The sequence below is a fragment of the Cricetulus griseus genome, chromosome 2 (genome assembly GCF_003668045.3).
Source record: "Cricetulus griseus strain 17A/GY chromosome 2, alternate assembly CriGri-PICRH-1.0, whole genome shotgun sequence".
Classification (NCBI taxonomy): Eukaryota; Metazoa; Chordata; class Mammalia; order Rodentia; family Cricetidae; genus Cricetulus; species Cricetulus griseus.
In genome coordinates, this window is record NC_048595.1 from 297642561 (window position 1) to 297659602 (window position 17042).

General features: G+C 40.8%; 1 protein-coding gene and 1 pseudogene across 1 annotated transcript in view; one reads left to right on the forward strand and one right to left on the reverse strand.

The window, feature by feature from the left end:
• The window catches only part of Mctp1 (multiple C2 and transmembrane domain containing 1), a 551176-nt gene that overhangs the window by 99070 nt on the left and 435064 nt on the right, over positions 1-17042 (forward strand). The gene's annotated exons all lie outside the window — the stretch shown is intronic.
• Positions 373-1138, reverse strand: LOC100755101 (annotated as a pseudogene).

Here is a 17042-nt window from a genome sequence, read left to right on the forward strand (position 1 = left end):
GGAACACCCCTGGCCTCTCAGAGCAAGAGGACGTTGGCCTAAGTGTACACTGAGAAGGAAAAGGAAGGTGATTTTACTCTCCTGACCTTGTGAGGGCCTGAAGGGACAGAGTCAGTTCCGCTTCTTCCTCTCCCCCAGCCAGGAAGCCACTTTGGTGAAATAGGTGACATTATTTCATTCATTGTAAGTGGTAAAAGGATTGGCCTGGTCCCAACCTTTATAGGGAGGTGTAAAAGGTGTAGGAGGGTACAATGTGGATTAGCAAACAAGATGGGGCAGATGACATCAGAAGCATGTGACTGGTAGGAGCAGTTCCTAAGCTCCTGGGTAACCTAATCCTGGCCTAGCAGAAGGTAGGGAAGATGCTGGTGTTTAATGTTTGGCATTGATGACGTCCACAAATTCAGGCTTAAGGGAAGCACCACCCACAAGGAAGCCGTCCACATCAGGCTGGCTTGCCAGCTCTTTGCAGGTTGCTTCAGTCACAGAACCTCCATAAATGATTTGGGTGCTTTGAGCCACTGCATCAGAGACATTGGATTGCAGCCATCCCAGAAGCTTCTCGTGTACTTACTGGGCCTATTGAGGTGTTGCAGTCTTGCCAGTACCAATGGCCCATACAGGTTCATAGGCCAGGACAACTTTGTTCCAGTCCTTCACATTATCTGCAATGGCCTTGGTTTGCTCGAAAACAACCTTCTCGGTGGTGCCTATCATCTAGCTTCTCCCCAATGCAGGCGATCACTCCAAGGCCCTCGGCTAGGGCATGGACCACTTTCTGTCCAATCAACTCATCGGACTCCCCAAAGATGTGCCTTCTCTCCGAGTGCCCTAGTACTACCCATTCGGCTCCTAAGTCTTTGATCATGCCAGGGCTGATCTCCCCAGTGAAGACCCCATTGTTCACTTTGTAGCAGTTCTGTGCAGCCACAGCAATCTTGGGATCTAGCTTCTGCCTGGCAAAATCGATGTAGGCGGTAGGGGGCGCACAAACCACCTCGGTGTCTGCCTGCACCTTGGCCGCGTTCAGGGTGCAAATGAGCTCTCCCAGGCACTTCTTCTTCCCGGTCATCTTCCAGTTGCCCCCAACGAAGAACTTCCTGGAAGGCACCATTGTGGTCTGACAGACTTGCTGAACGTCAGTGTGAACTCAATAACCTTTCTTAAAATAGAAGCTATAACAATCAACAGGATGAAAGACAAATGATACTTAGCTTCAGATTCTGCTGTTACCTAAAGGACTGGTACCTAAGGTATCTTCCTTCCTGTTATTCTTTTGTTTAAAAAGAAGATAAGAGAAATATTGAGACAGACATATTGACTATAAGTTTATTATAAGGACCGGTAGAATGGGGAGACTAAGAAGAGGAACAGGGTAATGGCTGACCGCCATGGCCGGTCGCCATAGAGAGAGAGAGCAGGAAACAGAGAAACAGGGGGAGAGAGAGAGACAGACAGACAGAGAGAGTAAAGGGGCAGAGAGAGAGCGTAAAGGTGCAGGGGCCTATCTTTTAAAGGGGTCCTCTGCACCTGCGTGCAGACTTCTTTCCCATGGAACCTTGGGCTGACCAGGGTATTGCCTGAGTGGATTCCACCAGGTAACAGGGGCAGGCCAGCATAATGCCTGAACCTTTCACTTCCCTTTAAACATGAATGGAGAGAGCTTACTAACTTAATCATATCAAACTGGGATTCTTCTCTTTGTTATTAGAACTTCAAAAAGTCAAAATATTCCACACAATAGAAGCAGAAGTGTCATTGCCAAACTCTTTTTACGAGGCTTCAATAACCTTGGTACCCAAGCCACACAAAGACACAACTAAGAAAGAGAACTACAGACCAATATCCATCATGAACATTGATGCAAAAATACTAAATAAAATACTGGCAAGTCAAATCTATGAACACATCAGAAAAATCATCCACCATGATCAAGTAAGCTTCATCCCAGGGATGCAGGGATGGTTCAACATAGGAAAATCCATTAATGTAATCCACCATATAAACAAACCGAGAAAGAAAAATCACATGATCATCTCCTAGATGCCGAAAAGCCTTTGACAAAATCCAACACCCCTACATGATAAAAGTCTTGAAGAGATCAGGAAAAACAGAAACATACCTAAACATAATAAAAGCAATATACAGTAAACCAACAGCCAACATCAAACTAAATGGACAGAAACTCAAGGTGATTCCTCTTCAATATTGTATGTGAAGTTAGTTCTAGCTAGAGCAATAAGACAACAAAAGGGGCTACAAATTGGAAAGGAAGAAGTCAGACTTTCACTATTTGTAGATGATATGATAGTTTACATAAATGATCAGGGAACTCCTATAGTGATAAACACCTTCAGCAAAGTAGCAGGATACAAAATTAACTGAAAAAAATCAGATGATAAGCACTGTGAGAAAGAAATCAGAGAAATATCACCACCCCACTGAAGCATCTCACACTTTGAAAAATATCACAAAACAAATGAAGTAAAAGATTCCAGAAACCTATTTTCCGTCTTCCCTTCATTTTTTCCTCTGTTCCTCTCCTCTCTTCCTATCTTACCATGTGCCTGAAATATGTGTTTCTATGGAATATAACATGGATCCTGCTCCTAATCAACTTTGATGTTGATCATAGCTTTCTCCTTTCAACCTGTTAGATTACACATCTACTGTCATCACTCTGGAGGTGCTGGGACCTGGGAAAATGGAGCTGATAAATGAAGCAGACTAATGTCTCCTGCAATAGCAAACTTTATTCAAAGCATCAGACAATATATACTCTGAGATTTAAGAAAGGGCACCTGAATAAAATTTTCACGAGTTCAAACTGTATACAATTACAAGCTGCATGTTGCAAAAACATGCTTTTCAGTAGAGGCATATAAACAAATAGCAATAGCCAGTTGTAATGAATGATCTTCAATGAACTCACTCCATCTGCTATACCTGGATAAAGAAAAAAAAAAAAACCAACATTCAGAACAATTCTGTGTTTTTGAAGAAACTGAGATCACAAGACTCTTGTTTTCTTGCAAGCACACAGCTCCATTCTTGGACCTTGTCCTGACAGTTCACTTTTGCTTTCTCCTGATCTTTCCATCCTCACTCTTCTTCCATTTCTATCCCAGCCAGGATAACCTATTGTTGGGACAAGAAGCTCTTGGGGTTACTCTCTCTGGGGTCAATCTATTTCTCTTGCCTTCTGCTCACTTGTGCTAAAGGGTCTTCTTGTGCCTCCATTCTCCAGGTCACTGGGGTTTACACACTGTCTGAACCTGGAGAGTCAAGGTCCTATCAAAGGTCAGGCAGTCCTAAATCCTGATCATTTTGTTCATTGTGCTATGGCTTAGTGGTGGGCTTGATTGGGATTCTAGAATGTGCTGTGGGACCTCAGCCATCTAACCATTGCCTACTAGAACTACTTCACTGAAAGTGGTTAATACATAAGGCATTCATTTCTATCACCACTTTCTGGTGGTGATAAAAAAGCCACTTTTTAAGGCTTCCTTGTAAATTAGTGTGTGATATTTTTACCAAACCTCACAATTTCTTTGTGGCTAATCCTTGTGACACCCCAGTTTAATCACAGTAGATTAATTACAACATAGACAGTCTGAAGATATGAGGATTGAATGACAAATTATGACCTCAAGTCCTACAGCCAGTCAGGACCCATTGCTTTCTTCTGTACCTCTTTGTATAGCAAAAGTAAGGGATTATTTTAGCTGGGACAGAGGTTATGTCTGTGATTCTGATTGAACTTTAGTTAAATTATATCAAGATCTCTAATGTGGATGTCACCTCTTCTGTTACCCATCCTAAATTTAGAAATGATAAGCTTTGTCATTCTCTCCAGGGATGAAACATCTTAGAAATGTTGAATTGATGAAAGCAAAGCCATGAACAAATTTAAAATAATGTCCAGGGTAAATTCCAAGAAAGAAGTGCTATTTGTAGCATAGGCTGTGAATATTTGGAAACAATACCAGGAAATATGAATGTGCTAGAGTATATGATTAGTAAGTATTTTTAACATTTGCACATAGCATTTGTGATGGTGCATCAGATGCCTCACTCAGTGAATCTGCCCTAGTGCCTCTTCCTCCTTTCCTGCCCATGTCTTCCACTGTGGATTCCAGTGGGATACCACATGACATTCAACATCTGCTGCAGTCATGTAGTCAATAAAACTGACAGCTGAAAAGAGTCCAAATCTCCTTTTCATTTCATCTTTCTTTTCTCAAGGCAGCCTTAGGCGAGATGACACTGGCTGTACTCTTTTACATTGCTAATGATAGTAATTTCTAGATGACGTCTTTGAGGAAATTGGCATGCAAGTCAGGAGAGGGCAGTTTCACAGTTTAGACTGAAAACACAATAAGTATATGTTTGTTTGCTGCCAGAAGACCCACCAGCTTAATGAACCTCTAAGTATTCAACTTGATATGACAACATGTTCATAATAAGCATTTAAAATTCTACCCATTCACCATGTAACCTCTTGTCTCTATACATGGCTGCTTCTGAGAGTGTTGTGGTATCAGATACCTTTAATATTTCATGAACTCCCCCTTAAAGCCTTAGAAGGAACTCATGTATATGCAGTCACCTGTACTGTTTGGGAGACTTGCTGCTTTCTGGGCTGGCAAATGACCAATAGCATATGTAATTCAAGAATAGTTTCAGTTGTATATTCTTGTGGCTATGGGATGGAAGAATTCCTTAATAATCCTCTAGAAAGGCAGATGGAGACATTTCTAACACCAGTTTCTTGGAGCAAAGCCCAGGTTTCCATGGCTGTATCATAGCAGGAATTCCTGGCAACATTAGTGGGTTCCCAGTTGCACCAGCACACTCACAGAGTCTTCTGTGAATAGGAAGGGCATTGCCACAAGGGCATTTACAGTCTTAACCAACTTTTACATGGTGCTTGGTATATGTTTGCTTTACTGGAAAAGGACACTTATCATAGGCTCTGTTAGGATACCATGACAAAGTGTTTATGACAAATGCCACAAGACTAAAGAGTGATCTGTGATATGCTTCATTTCAGCCACTAAAAGTGACTTTTGGTTTAAACAAGCCAAAAATGTGCTAACTAGGTTTCATAGACATTAAGCAAATATCGAATTGTTTGGAATTTTTTCCTTTCAGGTAGTATATGTATTTTTTTATTTATTCATGTGTATTTGTTTATGCTTTAGCTTTCTCTCCATCTCTCTCTATCTCTATCTCTCTGTATGTTTTGGAGTTGTTAGGGGAATATAAGCATTCCAGGTGTAAGGGTCAGAGAACAGCTTTGGGGGTTGGTCCTCTTCTACCTTGTTCGAGACATGGACTCCTTTTTGTTTTTGTTGTTTTGTTTTTGCACTGTGCACCCCAGTTTGCAGAATGTACCCAGCTTAGCTGGCTTGTGAGCTTCTAGGGATTCATCTGGCTCTGCCTCATGGCTTTCCCCTGGGAGCACTGCTTTAAAACATGTACTGCTATGTATGCCTGACTTTTGTGTGTTCCAGGGATTTTACCTCTAGGCCTCACACTTGCCTGGCAAGTGCTTAACCCACTGAGTTGTCACCCCAGCTTCTACTTCAGTTCTTTAGGTATGGAAAGTCTACATAGGCAATGTTTGTCAATGTCAAGGAACTCTTGACATTAAAATTTTATTCTGAGTCTGTAATGGCCTAAATTTGGGTGTTGAATGTGGAGTCATTGGCTGGATGGGTTTAGGGCACACAGCTCTAAAGATGCTGCTGGGTTAGACTTTTGGAGAACCCTTGTCCACAGTGGGTTATTTCTCTCACTTTTCAATAGCAGTTTTCTTTCAATTACTTTTAAAAAAGTGTGTGCCTGTTGAAGGGGCTTATTGAAAAATGAGACAGTTAACTGAAACACAAAGTAAACTGGCCACCAGCCCAGGACTCCATTGAGCTGGACTGGAAGCCTCTTACTCGATTTTCTTTATAATGTTTTACAATCCAGAGGATAAACAAAGCAGTTCTAAGCTGTGGTTTGGAAGCTTAAGGCAGATGTCCTGTTTAAGAACAAGTCTGGGGCTGGGGATATTGGTCAGATGTTGCCTTGTGAAGAGAAAGCTCTGGGGCTTGGTCCTCAGCACTGCATAAAGTGGATGAGGTAGACAGTGCTTTCAATCTCATGACTTGAAACAACAGAGAAGGAGCAGAAGTTCAAGATCATCCCCAGATACACCTTGAGTTTAAGGTGACCCTATATCAAACTTTAAAAAAATGCAAAGAAAATATTTTATTTGTATATCAAAGACTCTAAGTTTATGTCAAGACACAGAAGATATTTGAAAATTACTGTTGGATTCAATATCTCTTGATTATTTTGCAGAGTATTTGTGTTATACTCTCAACTGAACCTTTTTTAATAGAAAATAATTTTAAACATAGATTCTGATCATGGTTTCCCTTTCCTGTCTCCTCCCAATCTTTCCAGCTCTCTTTCTCTTTAGAAACAAATAGGCAAATCAAAAGGCAAACAAACCAGAATAAAACAAAAGGAACAAATAAGAAGCACAAGAGCAACTTACATATACAGGCACACACACACACATATATACAAAACCCTTGAAAATACAAAACCAAAGCTATAATATGCAAGCAAAAGACTAGTAAGGTAAAAAAAAATGTCCAAACAAAGTGATACAACACAAAAAAGTCTCCAAAAATTCCATTGACTTTGTTTTGTATTGACATGTACTGTTGGGCATGGGGCTTGCCCTTATATGTGGTTTGTATAACCAGTTAGACTCCATTGGAGAAAACTGAGTTTTCTTTTGTAAGCAGTTGTCAATTGGAGATGGCATCTTGGTTTGGGATGGGAGATTGTGACCATTTCCCCTCTCAGTGCTGGGATCCCATCTGCCTCGGACCTGTGCACACCTGTGCCTGTTGCCACTGTCTCTGTAAGTTCATATGTGTGTCAGTCCTGTTGTGTCTGGAAGCTACTGTTTTCTTAGTGTCCTCCATTCCCTCTGGTTCTTATAACCTTTCTGCCTCCTCTTCCACATAGTTCCCTGACCCCTGAGGTAAGATGTTTGATGGAGACATCCCCTTTAGGACTGAGTGTTTCAAGGCCTCTTACTATGCACATTATCTAGTCATGGGTCTCTATTAGTTCCCATATACAGCAGGAGGAAGCTTCTCAGATGATGGCTGAGTGAGGTACTGACCTATGGGTACAGCAGAATGTCATTACGAGTCATTTTATTGCTATGTTGCTCTAGCAGGACAAATTTAAAAGTCGGGTATGATGGTGGAATCTAAGGTAAACTGAATTGTTTTAAGAAACTCTCTGATGCAATCCCTCTGAAATAAAATAAATGAAGTTTAAAAACAGTTCTAACTTAGGATATGATCTAATTGGTCTGTGCTGATTAATTCCTGTTTTATTATAATAGGGACATGAAAAGGAGGAGTCATGTTTGATTCTTCTCACAAACTAAGAGTCTGGAGGACAGACAGTTTCTGACTAAATGATTTCAGGGTTGAAATCATATGTCACATGGTAGCTGCCCAATCTCCAATATCACAAACATGCTCCAGATGAAAAACTTAAAATGGAGGGATAAATGTAAAAGAACTCATCATAACTAAATTTTCCCCTTTTGAGTAACTTCTTAGCCCAACTCAGTTCACTGCAGAGTCTCTGCTCTCCCAGAGAAGCTAGTTTCTGTTTTCTCAGTGAGAATATTAGCTTATGCCCCAAGTTTACATCCCTTAGGAAAGAAGAAAGTAAGGGTAGGAAAGTAGTCACAAAAGTCTATTGTTAATATCACCAATTAAATGATTCTCTAACCTATACATGTTTTTGTATTTTCATTTCCCAGAATGTTTAACAAGTTAGGAATAAGGTTGGGCAGGGGAGGGCGGTCAGCTCATTTAATTAGGGAGGGTCTTCATGGAAGAGGTTAGATCGAAGACTTGATTTTGAGATTTAGATATTACAGTGGTTTGAAAGAAAATGACCCCCACGGGAGTGGCACTATTAGGAGGTGTGTGGCCTTGTTGGAGTAGATGTGGTCTTGTAAGAGGAAGTATGTCAGGTGGGCTTTGAGGTATATGCTCAAGTCACACCCAGTGTCTCAGTTTACTTCCTGCTGCCTTTGGATCAAGATGTAAGGGGTGTTGCTTTTGTTTGAAGGAATATGGACCTTGGGACTATGGATTAGAAAATCAGTTGAATGCTTTAAGTGCTGTTTAATGGGCCATATTAGGAGGAACATGGAAGATAGTGGTGCTGGGTGTGATTTGAGCTATGGGAGCCTGTATCAAGAGGTTTAAGAGGAGAATAATACTAGCATGTGGCCTAGAGATTGTTCTTGTGATATTTTGGTGAAGGATGTGGCTGCTTTTTGGCCCTTGTCTGAAAAGTCTGCCTGACACTAAAGTAAAGAGTTTTGGAAATCTGAAAACAGCCTATATAGACTCTGTCATGTTGTTACTAGTGCTCAGGCTTATAAATATTTATAATGAAAAGGAGCAAGCAGAGGAGAAAAGGAGCGCCAGCAAGTGGAATGGAAATAAGTTCTGTGTTCAAGAGATAAACAAATGCAATATAGGGAGTGGTAACTTCAGAGCAAGAGCCCACCCAACTACGTTTTCAACTTGTGAAAAGGAACTAAAGAAAAGCTTAGAGCCAGATGTGGGGCTTCACCACTTTAATCCCAGTACTGACAGTAGAGACTGGCAGATCTCTGAATTTGAGGCCAGCCTGGTCTACAGAGCAAGTTCCACTACAGCCAAGCTTGAGCATTGAAGGTAACAATCAAAACCAGAAAGTTGGTGAAGATGTAATTTAACAAAGAAGCCATGTTCTAGTCCCAGCAAGCAGCAGAACTTGGCAGGTTTGGCCATATGGTTCTAGAGTTAAAGATAGAAGAAAGGGGTTATAGAATTTGCCTCTGGAACCAAGAAAGCTGTTGAGGCCAGGCATGTATCGGGGGTGTCCTTGAATGGAGGCCTAGAGAGGCCATTGTGTGAAGCTATGAAGTTGAAGCTTGAATTGCCTTGGAGACCCCAAGATGCTGGAGATGCCAGAGCTGTGGGATATCTGCTGAGGAAGGTTGTTAACAGGGAGTGGAACAAGCCCAAGAGGAAGAAGTATGTTGGAGTCAACAAGGCTGAAAGGAGTGGGAGATTTGAATAGCATTTTTGACATCAGACATGGAGGTGCAGAATTTGGAGTTTGCCCAGTTGGCTTTTGGTCTTGCTTTGGTATTTCTTCACTATGCTCCCTTTCCTATGTTTTGGAACAGTAATATATATCCTGTGCCATATATGGTGGAAGTATGTGTTTTTTAATTTTGATTTTACAGGGGATTACATTTAAGAGATTGTATGCATCTCAGAAGAAACTTTGAATTTTAGACTTTTAAACATTGTTGAGACTGTAGTGGACTACAGGGACTTTTGAAGTTGGATTAAATGCATTTTGCATTATTATATTGTTACAAGTTTATAGGGACCAGGGAGTGGAATATGGTAGCTTGAATATAATTAGCCTCCATAAGCTATAGGGAATGGCACTTTTAGGAGGTGTGGCCTTTTTGGAGTAGGAAGGGCTTTGTTGGAGGAAGTGTGTTACTGTGAGGGTAGGCTTTGAGGTCTCATAAATGCTCAAGCCACACCCAGTGTCTCAGACCACTTCCTGTTGCCTACATATCAAGTTGTAAAATTATCTGTTCCCTCTCCAGCACCATGTCTGCCTGCATTCCTCCATGTCTAGCCATGGTGATAATGGACTGAGCCTCTGAACTACAAGCCACCCTGTTAATTGTTTTCCATTATAAGAGTTGCCATGGTCATGGTGTCTCTTTACAGCAATAGAAACCCCAGCTAAGACAGGATCCCTCAATTAAACCCAGAGTTTACCAATAAAGTTAGTTTTGCTATCCAGTCTGCTGTGGGATCTCATCTCCCTGCTTTCTGAGGCTGAACTTACATGGCCTCCAGAATTTGGGGGGAGGTTTCTGGCTATATGAACTCTGGCTCTCATACTTGCTTGGCATGTGCTTTGACTTCTGAGCCATCTTACCAAACCTGCAATCTTTTAAAATTAAAATTTGGCATCACCTCTGAAGTTCTTGCAGGTTACCTTAGTCTGTTAATACTTATTAGTCCCATCAGTTCTCACAGCTTATCCAGTCACAGATGCTTTAGTAACACAGAATAGGAAGGACACAAATGGATTTCTTGGTAAAACAAGAATAGGGATTCCAGGATGGCTCAGTAAAGCGGCCACAGGTCATAATTATGAGCACCACCCTAATCATGTGTGATATTTTGGTCTCGTTACAGATAACACAATCACTTCATTCATCTGTTAGATGAGATGCCCCAGGTGGTTTATTATAGTGAGAGTAGGGTTGCTACAAATAAGTGTGGGTCACAGGAGAGCTGTGGCCACCACAGTTGATTCCAGTAGCTGTCTATTATAAATAATGGAAGAGAAAGGGAATCCTGCAAATATCAATGGAAATCCCATCATCAGTTTTCTCTGCAATAGATCTTTGCCAAGACGAGGCTTGTTTACATCTGGGCTGTGGAGGATATCTTCCATCAGTGGTCTGCTAACCCACATCTATGCTTGAGTCATAGACCCTGGGAAAGTGAGTTAGATGAGGTCCTGAAATGTGATTAGATAGAAATCTCCAGCACTCTATCCCTTAGAACAGTGGTTCTCCACCTGTGAGTCACTGCCCCTTGAGGTTGAACTCTTATGAGGGTTGCCTAAGATCATTGAAAAACACAGTTATTTACATTACAATTCATAAGAGTAGAAAATTGCAGTTATGAAGTAACAATGAAAATATTGCTGTGACAGTCCCTCATGTTGTGGTGATCCCCTAACCATAAAATTATTGTTGTTGCTACTGCATAACTGTAATTTTGCTACTGTTATTAATCATAATGTAACTGTTTGATATGCAGGGTATCTGATATGCAACCCTCAAAAGAGATGGCTACCCACAGGTTGAGAACCACTGCTCCAGGTGAAAAAAGCAATGAGACATGAAGGTTAAAGGCTCTAGGAGCATCTGGAGGTTAAAGCTTAACAAGCTGGGAATGCATAGGGAGCATAACATTTATATGGAGGAGATGGGAACTTGAGCATTGAAGAAAATCCTCTTTCTCATATATTCACCTCATTATTTCCTTCTATCATGTTCTGCTTATTTTATTAAAGAGGTGAGGAATCACTGTCTACTGAGCACCAGCTATAATCCAGGCTGCACACAGCCACCTGCTGATCAGGATCCTGAGGGGATTGATGATACTGCCTGATAGAATGGGCCTTGATGGTCTAATTGGTCTGAACTCTGAACACATCAGTAATAAGTAGTGTAGTGATTGTGGAATCAGAAAGCATATCCATCAGGAGGACTCAGGTTTAACATGAATAGAAGTTGTTATTTACTATGGCCGGACACATTTGTTTTTGATGGTTTATTACTTTCTTAATTATACTTTCCAAAAGGGGGGAAATGAATTTTTGAAAATCTGGTTACTGTGGAGGAATTGCTTTGCTAATGAAAACTAAGTTTCAGGTTGGGGAGCTTTAGAAATGTTAATGATGTATTACAGCTGGTTCTCTGGCTATAGTTCCAATCTTCCACATGAATACAATTTGTTTACTGTAATCCAAAGTCCTGGGTGTTTATTAGTTTTCATGCTAACTTTGCACCAAGATATATGTAGGTTCTTTTGCACATAGTACAAATGGGTTGTTTGAAAACAGAATGTAGCAGTTCAGTCCATTTGCTCTGAGAACAGGGACTGTTACCACCTTGTGGAAATAGCTGTTCTAGCACAGCACCCAACTTGCACCATGATGTGTGTATACAACTACCCAACTTGTACTGTGATAGGTGTTTACAACTACCCAGCTTGTACCATGATATGTATTTACAACTACCAAGCTTGTACAATGATGTGTGCTTACAACTTGAAAAAACTTGAGAGTGGAAAGTTTCAGAGCATTGAGTCAAGTTAAATTTTACTATAATTTACAGACAAATTATTATAAGATAATGACCTTCTTTAGGGGTAGCACCTAGGATATAGTCAACAGTAGTTCACTCTAGATTCTGTATTCCTTGTTTTAGCCAGCATTCTCAAGTAGCCATGAAAACAATGTGCTCTGTTGAGAGGTTTAAGATTCTAAGAAAGCTTATTTTTTATATTAGAGAACGGATATTCTAGTTACATAACTAGCATTAAGATAAATTTATGAACAATAAGGATCAGTAAGTTTGACTTTTTAATAATTGAATACAATCAATTTTCTAAATGAAACCTTTAAATTACTTTGTAACATTGCAGCCTGCAACTTTATGGATTATGCATTAATTAGAAAGTAGAAAAATGGATGATTTTTGTATCATGCCTATGTCAAAACACTAAAAATAAAGGTAACCTTATGCCAATGAACTCCATGTAATTTAGAGGGAATTGTCTGTGAACACAATTCACTTCACTGGATAGTCATTGTTCCTCGGCCAGTGGTGAGTTATCCAAGTACCTTTTGGTTCAGAGGAAACTTGGGGAATGTATACCAGCGATGTCTTGGGCATTTTAAAATCTAACAAATAAAGCTTGCCTGAAGATCAGAGTGCAAAGCTAGCCACACTAGTCAGTCATAGAGGCCAGGCAGTGGTGGCTCACACCTATAATCCCAGCAGCCACACTAGTTAGCCATTAAAGATGGTGGTGGTGTGGGCCTTTAATCCAGGCACTAGAGAGGAGTATAAGGCAGTTGGAGACAGGAGTGTAGCATATTCACTCTGTAGTTACACTGAGGACAGGATCACCCCATTCTTGGTAGAATTAAGAACTCTCTAATGGTTGGCTGCTTTGCTTCTCTGATCTTTCAGCCCTCTCCCCTCCCCCCATATCTGTCTCTGGGTTTTAATTATTCATGTTACAAGGGACAATGAACTAAGTGGAGGAGGTCGGAATTTGTTTGAGTAATACAAATGGATTCTGAAGACTGGCTAGGGAAGAGGAAGAGATGAGTGTCAATGCTGGCTTTCCATATTTTTACCTAGTAACTAGAAGTAGAGTGACGTCGTAAACTAAAGACAACATTGAATAAAACACTGAAAATTGCTCATGCTATAGGAAGGTGAGGATTGGTGATCTTTGTGGAACAATCAAATTCAAGTGGTACAGTTGAAATAATTATCATAAAGGGTAGATATCTTAAGTGTCATTAAATTGAAGGAAACACAGATGTGTATAGAACAATGGAAATAAAGAATGGGATGAGGAGCCAACAGAGCGCAGAAACATGAAAAGAAGTGTAAACAAAGGAATGCAAACTGAGCCAAATGCTACACTTTGGAAAAGCAGATTAACAGCTAGGGGTTCATTGGCTTTATGTCAATGGAGCCCTTGGAACTTCTGAGGAAGTAATTACTAGATGAGCAAAACATCTTTGAGATGGCTGATCTTGGTTGTCAACTTGAGAAACTTGGATGAGAGCACCTCAAATGAAGAGGTGCCTTCATCAAGTTGGCCAGGGAGCTCTTTATCTGGGGGGAGGCATTTTCTTGGTTGCTAATGTATACAGGAGGGCCCAGCTCACTGTTGTCAGTGCCACCCCTATGCAGGCGGCCCTCAGTTGTGTAAGAAAACTGGCTGAGCATAAGCCACAAAAAGCAAGATAGTAAACACCATTCTTTGTTGGTCTCTGCTTCAGTTCCCATCTCCAGGTCCCTGGGTTCATTTCCTGCCCTGCTTCCCTCAATGAGGAACTGTGATGTGAAATTGTATAATGAAATAAAAACTTTTCTCCCCAAGTTGCTTTTGGTCAAGGTGTTTATCACCGCAATGGTTCAAGATGAATACGTCAAATTTGGGATCTTCCTGCACAGCCACATTATACAAAGGAAAACAGAACCATGTGGCAAAGAAATAATAAGAAACATATTAATATTTGGTAATTATGCACAGAAGAGTTATCAGTCTTGTTTTCCAGATATGCACCTGGTACCCAAAGGAGGTCAGATGCTAGAAGCTGCTCTGTTAATACTGTCAAGGACAATATTAACCACCCCAGGCATATACCAATATATACCAGTATAATAGATAATATAATTCTATATTTAAGTTTTTTGTGGAACTCTCAGCTGATTACCTAAGCAGGTAAGCCATGTTCCATTCTTACCAGCAGCAAAGGATAATCTCAAAATTTCTATATCCTTGTCAACACATTTTATTACTTATCTTCTTGATACAGCAAATTAACAGGTGTTATGGATCTCACTGTAGTATTTGCTTTCAGGATAAAAATTAGTTGTGTTTATTCTCAGGTGATATTTAGCCACTTGCATGTCTTCTTCTGAGAAATGTCTGTTTATACTTTTATTGGTTCATTTGTCTTTTTGCCATTTAGTCTTAATTATTCATTGGTAAATATTCTGTACTCATTCTAGATGCAAATCTTGCATAAAATATGATCTATGTTAAATAATGGGCCAACCTTTTAAAACTCTGGATGATTGCAACCTGCTCGGCTCTGGGATTGTTTTGATTGGGGCAATAGGGAGTGAAGAAATGACTGGTACATACACAGAAAAACCAGGATTAGGTGGACCATGTGCTCTGATGGAGATGCACAGTAGCTTGGAAACACAGTATGTTTACTATATATAGCTCAACAAGGAGGTTGGTTTATGTGCAGCAAAAGGAGAAGGTAGATGAGATAATCTTGGCAGGAGGTCTCTGTAGGGGAACAGCCTCAGGCTGCTTTCATCTGAGAGGAAGAAGTTGTGTTTGATGCTTTCTACCCATAGTGTCAATATTCCTTCTCAGACCCAGGAAAGGCCTTGCCACTTCACTAGTTTGAGGTTTTGGGGAATTTGACATGGAGGTGCTCATGTCATGAGTGCTCATTCATAGAAAGGTGACATTATTGACTAGTGACACTAGTCACTCTAGAAGGCTACACCCCACAGCCTGAAGAAAACTAATTCACTTCCTTCCCACTAAACCTCTGTCCCCTTCTCCATCTTTTTTCTCTTTGGGACCGAGAGAGGCATCACAGCTTCTAATGTATGGTCCTGTCCAGTACTTAGTTCTACTGTACTCCTGCCATGTAAAGAGTTCCAGACTAAGCCATGTGGTGTGAATATTCTCTTCAGGCCCTGAAAGGATAGAAAAGTCAGATGTTTTCCTTTGTTTGGGGATTTTTCTGGCACTTTCCCCATGGCCTACTCCTGGTATCCAGTCCATGTCTGTCTGCTATTTCTTAAATTTTGCTTTTAATCTTATTCCTCTTAGAGTTTTGAAGGAAAGTTTCTCTTTCCTTTTAGGCTCTGTTAATGGTGTTTTGATCCATGGAATGTCCCTTTGTAGTGCTTGCTCACCTTAAGACCCAGTCATGGCCCTCATGACCATGAGTGCATCTCTTCTAATAAATCTCATACCTGAAGAGTAATTTTGTGTTATCCCCTTTCCTGAGACATATTTCTAATCATTTACATTTTCCCCACCCAGTGAATTTACTTTCATGATAGACTTCTTTGGAGAATAAGGAGCTTTGAGTTTGATGAAGCTCAGTTTCATCTGTTTTGGTGTTTTGGGGTCATGTGTGAAGCCCAATGCAGTCATGAAGGTTTGCAACTGTTTTATTCTACGGGTTGTTAGAACATTTGCTCTTATACCAACAACATTGATTTCAAGTTGTTTAATTCAAATTTTTACTTTTTAAAGAAAACAATCTCTTACATGAAAATTATAGATTCTTTCTACCATTTTCTCCCCACAATCCCTCTCAAATTCATGACCTCTTCTTTAAGTATTTTACACACACACACACACACACACACACACACACACACACACACACACACACACACGTGCGCGCATGCGCACGAGTAATATAACTAAACTAAACTGACTCAGGTGGTGTGTGTGTGTGTGTGTGTGTGTGTGTGTGTGTGTGTGTGTGTGTGTGTGTGTGTGTGTTGGGCTGACCACTTTAGATGGGTAGCCTAACAGGGAGTGAGTTCTGGAGTCAACTTATCTTCCTTCTTCCAACAGCCATTGATTGCCTGTAGCTCTTGATGCACAAGCAGAACCTTCTGAATTTCCTCCATCCACATTGTGTTACCAACCTGTGATGTCATTGTGCTGGTCTTATTTAGTCAAATGTGTTGTTGAGATATCATGGATGCAGCTTCCCTGATATGTCTAGAAGACATCATCTAGCAGCTGCTGTCCCTCCCCCTGGGCTCTTTCCACAATTTTCCTGAGCCTTAGGTGTAGGGGTTACACTGTAGTTGTATCATTTGGAGCAGGCACCACAGTCTTATTTTCTGCATGTTGACCAGCTGTGGATCTCTATAATAATTTCCATCTGCTGCAAAAAGCAGCTTCTTTGATAAAGAATGTGTCTGAGTTAGGATTTACATTGCTGTGATGAAATATGACCAAAAGTAGCTTGGGGAGGAAAGGGTTTATTTCTTCTTACAATTCCATATCACAAAGGAATTTAGGGCAAGAACTCAGGGCAAGGACTTGGGGGTAGCAACTGAAGCAGAGACTATGGAGGAAAGCTGCTCACTTACTATTTGACCCCATTGTTTGCTCAGCCTGCTTTCTTATACAGCCCAGGACCCCTTGCCCAGCAGTGGCACTGCTCACAGTGAGCTGGGCCCTCTCACATCAATTGTGAATCAAGAGAACACCCCACAGGCTTGCTCACATGGCATTTCCTCAGTGGAGGTTTCCTTTTCCCAAATGACTGTAGCTTGTGTCAAGTTGACAAAACGCCAGCTAGCACAAGGGGTGAGAGCTATACTTATCTATGGGTGTAAATATTTATTAAATATTATGTGATGTGAAGAATGTGTTTAGAGAGCCTGGCATGGTGGCACATGCCTTTAATCCCAGCACTAAGGAGCAGAGGCAGGCAGATCTCTGTGTGTTTGAGGCCAGCCAATTCTACAGAGTGAGTTTCCGGACAGCCAAGGCTGTTTTACAGAGAAACCCTGTCTCTAAAAACAAACAAAC